Source organism: Podarcis vaucheri, assembly GCF_965113315.1.
Source record: "Podarcis vaucheri genome assembly, chromosome: 9".
In the NCBI taxonomy this organism is placed as follows: domain Eukaryota; kingdom Metazoa; phylum Chordata; class Lepidosauria; order Squamata; family Lacertidae; genus Podarcis; species Podarcis vaucheri.
Genome location: NC_138767.1, coordinates 27,799,380 through 27,807,713, shown reverse-complemented (window position 1 = coordinate 27,807,713; position 8,334 = coordinate 27,799,380). Strand labels below are relative to the sequence as shown.

Here is an 8,334-nt window from a genome sequence, read left to right as displayed (position 1 = left end):
AAGATGGAGGCCTGGTGTTGGCTGTTTAGGACTGGAAGGAATTTGAACCCAAGTTTTCCATATCCAATTTTATTATTTTTATCTCCATGTGTGTTGTCTCCTGTTCCTGGTGACCTTTAAATTATTAACTGTGAGAGTGTGTGATTGTTTACATGTTTGTAAGACATTTTTAACTTCAAAAAAATTTCATTTTTTATAGTATTGTTTTATTATTTTTCTGCTCCTTTGAGAGGGAATGCAGGATATAAATTTAATAAATACCAACAGACACAAGTGATGGCAGGAATTATTTCTGATGCTGCATATTTGAGACACTACCTTGTTTTACTTTCTGTGACTGGAATTTGTATGCTGGAATTAGTTTGCTGCTTTTATTGTTCTGTGACTATTATATTTTCATATTTCATATATTTGTTTGTTTGCTTGCTTGCTTGCTTGCTTGCTTATAAGAGTATTTACAAACTGCCAACTCATAGGGGGGAAGTATCACGGCAGTGTACAATAAAATCGTTGGAACATCATAAAATATAAAAAATCCAATATAAAATCCAAAAATGCTGAACCAGGACTGAATCAAATTAGTTCCCTAACAATGGATGATCAAACAAAAAACAAAAAAATGGTTTGGTATTATTTGTAAGCTGCCAGATAACACTGTTATTGAGTAGCATTTTATTGTTGTTGGGGGGGGGATGATTTGTACTTTTGACTGAAACAGTAAAAAAGGAGGATATTTGAGAAACAAAAACTGTTAATGTATAGCACATACAAAATCTACCTACCTATCCATGATACATGATAGATAGAAAGATAGGTAGATGATAGATAGATAGATAGATAGATAGATAGATAGATAGATAGATAGATAGATAGACAGACAGACTTATACTAAAATTTGGCACAGAATTCAGCATCTTTAAAATTTGGTCCTTTTAAAAAAAACAAAAACAAAACAAAATCCTAAAGTTTCTAATCCTTAGGATTCAGAAGATGGACCTGAAAGTGTTTGGGAAGCATCTGGTGAATCTCTATAGCTAAGGAAGGGGCAGTTGATCTAGATCATCAGTGGTCCAGGTGTGTAATTTCTTGGTCCAATAGTGTTTTGCTCTTGCTCATCACAGCAAAAGCCTTTCCTTTTTTTTTTACTGAGAAGCAAATCCCACTGATTTCAATGGGACTTGCCCTCTAGTAAGCAAGCACAATGGGCACCAGAATGATTAGTTCAAAAAAAAAATTAAATGTCATGTACATTTAATTTATCAGAATCAAGGAAATTGGGGTTTCGCAAATCAAAACTTGACTCTTCCCCCCCCCCCGCCAGTACAGAACATACATGGAAAATGAGGTGCGTGCCCACCCCTTGTTTTTAAACCTACAACCCTTGTGACATTTCTGGGTTAAAGTGGTCCTAATACCATTATGAATTCTGTGCTGGAAGGGTGAGACCTTGTCTGTCTTACGATTCTCCTCTCCTCCTTCCACACCCCTGAATCCTTCATGTCTGTCTTTTTGATGGTTGGGAAATCACTCTTCAAACTTTTTTTCTTTCTCCCCTCCCCCCCCCCCCCATTTCTCTGTGATTTTATTTTCACAGCTTTGGCTGCAGGTGTCAAAAAGCAGCCAGTGGCATTTCCACTCCTGGATTTAATTTGGCCAGGTTTATAAAGGAGGTGGCCCAACTGTACAATGACAGATTATGCAAATCCTCCAGGAGCAGCTAATCAATCACTAGGGTGTGAGCGGAATGCAGCTGATCTCTGAATTAGCTTCTGCTGGAATGTGTTTGTGTGTAACCCCACACTGTCTGAATGACATCACAACAGCTTCTAGTCCTTGAAAACCTTGAGGATGATTAGCTGAAGGAATTGGCTGCTTCTGCCAATCATAATCCTCCAAAGCCGCCTTTATAGTTCTGTAGACATGAGCGGAGAGGGAGGGAGAAAGAGAAGAGCACAGCTAGGAAAGAGGCAGAGTAGCAGCAGCAGCAGCAGCAGCAGCAGCTGGTATTCGGGTGATTAAGTAGTTCTCATTGCCTCTTTGCTGTTCGGTGACTGCTCCCTGGTGTAATTCCTATGTCCGAAAAGGAAGCGGCATTTTAACGGTGTGCTGAACAGAGGTTTGAATCATTCCAGCTGGCTGCTTATTCCGAAAAGGACTGTGTGTGTATAAATAAAATGTGACTGTTCCAAAGGAATCCAGCGGACAGGGAGCAGAGCAGAAGGAGTCTTCCCGGGATACTATTCAAGCAGTGGGTATGATATTTGCAAGAAAAGGGACAACTCCTGCCTTGCCGGGAACTGGATGAAGACGTCTCAACACCAGACTCTCCTTTCCCCTCATGGACCGTTACTTGAAAATAAATTATCTTTGGGTAAGTTGCACCATACTTTGCACAGAGAATGGCTTCAGATGAGTTTTGTGTGTATTTACTTGTAAACATATGGTGTGCATGTGCACATATGGAATAGCTGTATGTATATTCATAATTTTGTAGTATATACGAAGCCTGGTGGAATGGAGGGAATCGCCAAAAAACACCCACTATTCACAAAATCTAACGTGGGGAAACTGGGGAGCAGAACCAAACAAACCCAAATGCTTTTCAGCTGAAGTATTCCGATCCACTAGGCATAACTGTGGTGATTGCTGATGGATGTCTGTCTCGAGGTTAGAAGGGTAGAATAAGTTAGCAGCAAATTAGAAAACGGTGGGAAGTGGGATGGGAGGAACGAAGTTGAGAATCTTAGTCTGGACTTGCACTTCATGCTCTTTGCCCCACACTTTTTGACAGAAGAGACTATTAAAAGCCTGGCAAGGAAGGCAGATCAAAAGGTTATGATTATCTGGGATGATCCTTAAACTGAACCATTTAAAGCTCTTCCCTTGATAACTAATCTGTGAGGAAGGCAGCCCAGGCAAATTTGTTCTGTTCCACTGATTTTGTAGTTGAACAACATCTGTCCGGGACATTTAAGAGAGACTGATTGTTCTGCGTTTGCGACTACCAATTGCTTAAGTATGGGAGAAAACGGGGGCCGGGGGCGGGAGTGCAATGAGACTGGAAGAGAAAGTGCCTTCTGCTCTAGAGTTACAGCAAGAAAAACAGGGCATCCTAGCTGCTTTATCTTCTGGCTCCCAGTCACACTGCTGCCAGGAAGAAGTACTCAAAACAGAGCCATTCCTAGAAGTGATTCATACTCTTCACATAAGCCAGAAGTGAAAGCAGCTACAGACACTTGTGTTATATGTTTCCCATACAACCTGCTTCTATGCCCCTTAATATACACTGCCTTAGAAGTGTAGAGTCCAAGCAAAGTAATATTTTATTCCTGGATCCTGCTGCTCATGCAGTCTGCACCTGTGCATGTTTACTTAGAAGTAAATGTTGAATGGTGCTTGTTCCCAGGTAAGTGGACACAGGACTGCAGCCTTAGAACTGTCCTCTTTCAAAGACTACTTAGGAAGAAATTAATTCACAGCAGAAGATCTTGGACTCTCCAAAAGCTATACACAGAGGAAACTTTTGAATCAGGAAGACTTGTATTCAAGTCGTCTGTTCAGGGCAGTGTGTAAAGCTGCCCAGGACCAATGTGTTACTTGAAAGCAGTTTCACTGACATTAATGGAGCTCTGTTAGAGTAAAGGGGCTGATATAAGCCAAAGTCTCATGGAAGACAAGGGAAAAGTTTTGCTTGCAAATTTTCTAAATGTTGTCAGAGAAACTGTCTATTTCACAAGCTGAGCTCTCTGCAGAAATGTTAAAAGTTATCCGTCACTCTTTAAGCTTAGGGCTTCTTTGATTATCAGCACATGTGTAATGTCTTGTAGTCTCCAGAAAGGCAAATGTTCACAATTCAGTGCCAACCTGGCACAGGGTGAGGGCTTTCTATAATGCTACTGAATAGTTCTCCTCTGTCCCATCAGTTTGACAGAATAAAACAAAGCCTGTGAATTAGTTTTAAATATAAATAGCAATGGCTCAGTCACAGACCACTTGCTTGTCATTAACTTTGATTTCCCTCTCTACATATTTGTATATAGAGAGGGAAATCAGAGTTAATGACAAGCAAGTGGTCTGTATATAAGCTTTTTAAAAGCCCACAATTTCAACTCTGGCAACTTTGATCAGAACTTCATGGGTCTATAAACCCTGTGATAACTGCTGGATGGTTTGACAATGGCAAGGCATCATTGTCATAATTGTCTCAGTGATCAAACTTATCATCATTCTCAGTGATCATGCCTTACTGCAGAAACTGGGCATTTCCTCCAGTTGCTAACCTTCAAAGTTGACCATACTAGATTTGTTACTCACAAGCAAAGCTGCTGTGAAATCTAGAAAGAAATGAAAAATAGCGTACTGCGCAGAACAAATTTGTTTCATAGGTTTAACACACCTACAAACACAAATTGCATATAATGTACATACCACACTTTTTAAAAAAGAAAGAAACTGCATGAAATAATCCTGCATTTTGAATATATATAGACAGGCTGAAAGTTTGGGCAACAGCACAAAGCACACTTATCTGAGAATATGTCTCCTTTAACTCAGTGGGATTTACTTCCAAGTAGACATGCCTAGAATTGCTTTGTGCATGGAATGATTAGGAAAGTGTTCTTGGAAATATAGGCTTCCTTTGGCTGACATCCAATATTCCTAAAATAATTTTCCTTTCCAGGTCAATTATAACTTAACTTCTCAAAAGTTGTCTGACAGGATGAGAAATTCAACTCAGCAAATGTTTCCAACATTACAGAGATGTCAAATCTAATGATAGCTTTCGGATTTGTCTTCTTCCTGGAATTATATTTTGAAATAGAGTTAAAAATTCAAGCAAAAACACTTAGAGTAACACATATTAAAATAAAATGAGGTCAATGAAGGAATAAATAAGTCCCCTGGTTGCAATCCTTAACATATCATGCTCCTGGGATAGCTACAGGGCAAGAGCATACCCTACAGTGCCATCCTAAACCATCTACTCAAAATTAAATTCTGCTAAATTCAGTGGGGCTTATTCCAGTGTTAGTGGGGTTAGGATTGCAGCCTAAGAAACAGAGAATTGCAAAGGCTTAGTGAGCATGTTCTTTCTGACCCAATGTGAACATTTTCTAACAGCAAGTATTTCCCATACCTGGTAGGTAAATTATTGACAGAGTTAGGTCAGAATCTCAGTTCCACCTGCGATTCAAGTGGCTCTCAGCAATTTGATGTTTCACTTCTCAATCCCACTTCCACAAACTGGGAGGAGGAGAACTTTTGTCCCCTGATTTGCATGAAAATCTAGTGATCTGGTGATTACTTAAATTAGTCTACAACAGTATGAATTGTCATTTAATAACCTTTTCTAAAGCAATAGATTCAAGGACTGGAATACAAACATATTAACTAGGGATATAATATTTGAATACCTAACATTTGGTGGGCTGCTTCACATATTATCATTTTCCTACATGGAAATAATCTCTTATGTAGGGAAATGCAAGCTGACTGCAGTATAGGAAGTATGTCATGAATAATTTTTTATGCTGCCAGTACAGGGATTAGGTGGCTAATGCTGCTAGACTTTATACACACACACACACACACACACACACACACACACACACCTATATTTGCGTAGGTACCGGTAGGTAAGTAGATGGATGGATGGATAACAGAGCCCTGGGCTCCTGCTGGGTAACACAGCAGAGAGCTGAACTCCTGGGTAGCTCATTGATGCCTGGGCCATCATCTCTGATTTCCAAGTTTTGCAGAACCTCAGCTAAGAAAATGAGAATGTTAGTATCTGGCTGTGAGCCAGACTAGGCAGGTATGGCTGTTGAGAAGAATGTTTTCTGGGTTGAATTTCATTAAAACATTATGTAAAAGCACACTATTGTACCTTAGCTTTGTCTCGGAAAAGTTTCCATTTCATATTGGCAAGCGTTCCTTTTCTCCTAATGAGAAGCTAGTGTAGCTGTACTTAATAATAATTTTAAATTCCTCCTCCTATACGGTACATTGTGAAAGACATGCAGAAGAGTGTTATATCCATTTTTAAAAAAGGAAGCGCAAATGTCCTTTAATATCATTTTATAAGTGAATGGAGTTTAACCTATAAAAATGAGTGCTGTAAAAAAAGGAATATCATGCATATTAACCCAAAATCTGAGCAATTGTTAAAATACATGACTGCAGGCGATGTGTGTTAAATTGTGCCTTAGTTTGGCAAAACATTAATCTAGCACGTAAAGGGTGGTATTCAACTTAGTTTTACTCAGAGAAGACCTATTGAAATGAATGACCATAACTCAGTGATTCATTCATTTCAGTAAGTCTGCTCTGAGTAACACTGAGTTGAATGCCACCCAATGCGTAAAGTTAGTCTTCCTTGGGAGTTTGCTAAGAGCATAGATGTTTACCTGTGGGCATATCCATGAAGGATCATCCTGTTCCTTCGCTTGTTTGGTCTGATGTGGTTATGTGCTGGCAATTGTTCTCTCACATTTCAGTTCACCTGCATTCTCACTTGCTTGTCTTTGGCAAGGTGGTACCTCTCAGCCACACCTGACCCATCCTCTATCCATTATATACATGTTTATTATCTGTAACATGGATTGATCATACTGACCTACCTTACAGTATGGCTCCAAATATTTCTGGAGCATATAAAGAAAGTCCTAGTGAAATGGCCATTGTTTACGCCGGGCACAGTGTGTATAAAGGGCCTGTTTGCATGTTCAGACCCAGAGACCTCCCCCCTAAAGAAACACACATTTGACTCAAATTTTAGTTTTGATTTTTGGCAGAATTTAGGCCACAACTTTATTGATTACAGAAAGTAAGTGGTTGCATAGGCTAGGGTTCAACTAGCTCCCTGCACCCTTGCAGGCAGCGCTGACCCAGAGCTCTATCATAGGTCAGGCAAGGGTGAACACCTGAGGTAGGCGGAAAGCCCAGGAACAGACTATGTCCACTATCCAGATGCTCCCCTGGACTCAGGCACAGGCACAACCCCCTCTCGGGGGTTGACCAAACCAAGTTGAGTCCCTGGATTCCTTTAACGGAATACCCTTCACATAGGGATGGCGAGACCGTTCCCATCCCTATCACCTGAACCAGTGCCTATCTGCAACCTTACAAGTTGTGATGATTTGCTACACGGCAGGCGAAACCCAAATAGCAACAGCCAATCAGCCAAGTGGGGAAATTCCTGCCGTGCCCCTGTCCCAATGACAGACGACACATGACGGCATAGCAAGGTCAATCGCAAAATACCCTAAATATAGGAAGAGGTGGGCAGGTGTTCCGATGCACAAGCTGAAAGAGGAAGCTCTGGGTCACGTGCGTAGGCATGTATGTTTCCTGCTTGGCAGGGGGTTGGACTCGATGGCCCTTGTGGTCTATTCCAACTCTATGATTCTATTCTATATAGGTCCTTCAATCCATTTAGACTGCACCCCATTGGCCAAATTAAACCCAGCAACGAGGGACCTACCAATCGGGTGTTGCGGCTGTCCATTATACCCACCCACAACCAGGAGGTCAGTTGCAGGTCTCACTATGTTGCAAGACTCCACAGGATCCTCTGTTTGCAGAGATGCAGTACTTGTGCAGTGTGCACTGAAGTGTAGGTGTTCTGTGGTTGGATATCATGTCTCGAATCAGAACACAGAGGCTCAGAATCCAGAGTCCAGACTCAAGCTCAGGCAAACACAGACCACTGTATACATAACATGCACAGACTCACGCACACATCCCAAAGGATCCTAGTGAGTGAGTGCTGGACCACTCAGTAACATGAACGGAACAAGCCCTCACCACAAAATTGCCTCTCCTCCCCATTCCCAAGGAGTGTATGGCAACAATGCAGTTTTACAGGAGTCAGGAAAGGGATGCAGGGCTGCCTGATTTCTGCCTCATGTGACATAAGATATTGAATCAAAGCTTCTCCTCTCTGCCTAACTAGTCTCATTCTCGGTTCTGTTTCATGCTCACAATGGTGTGTGCTTGAATATTGGGTCATGCATAAAGCAGTATCTTAGAAAAGGAGGTACCATATTGCATTGGGCTTTGTGCAAATATCCCTCCATGTGGAACATGCTGTCTGCAGTGACCCTAACGTTCCCTTAATGTGCTATTTGTATTTGCTGTGATTCTTTAGGGCCAATGACCAGAGCCCCATTTGACAGAATGAGCAGAAGGACGTTCAAAAACTGCATACCACATTTTGAAGTATTCACATTTCAATTTAAATAGGTGGGGATCAAGCCATCCAGGGTAGATTCACATTATGCATTTAAAGCATATTCAACATTTAAAGCCCATAACTTCCACAAAGGATCTTGG

General features: G+C 41.0%; 1 protein-coding gene across 2 annotated transcripts in view; it reads left to right on the top strand.

The window, feature by feature from the left end:
• The first annotated feature begins 1,846 nt into the window (after nucleotides 1–1,846).
• NDST4 (N-deacetylase and N-sulfotransferase 4) overlaps nucleotides 1,847–8,334 on the top strand; it is a 137,781-nt gene continuing 131,293 nt past the window's right edge. For both annotated transcript variants that reach the window (XM_082236924.1, XM_082236925.1), the window contains exon 1: nucleotides 1,847–2,371. The gene's annotated coding sequence lies outside the window, so the exon portion shown is untranslated. The remainder of the gene's footprint in view (nucleotides 2,372–8,334) is intronic.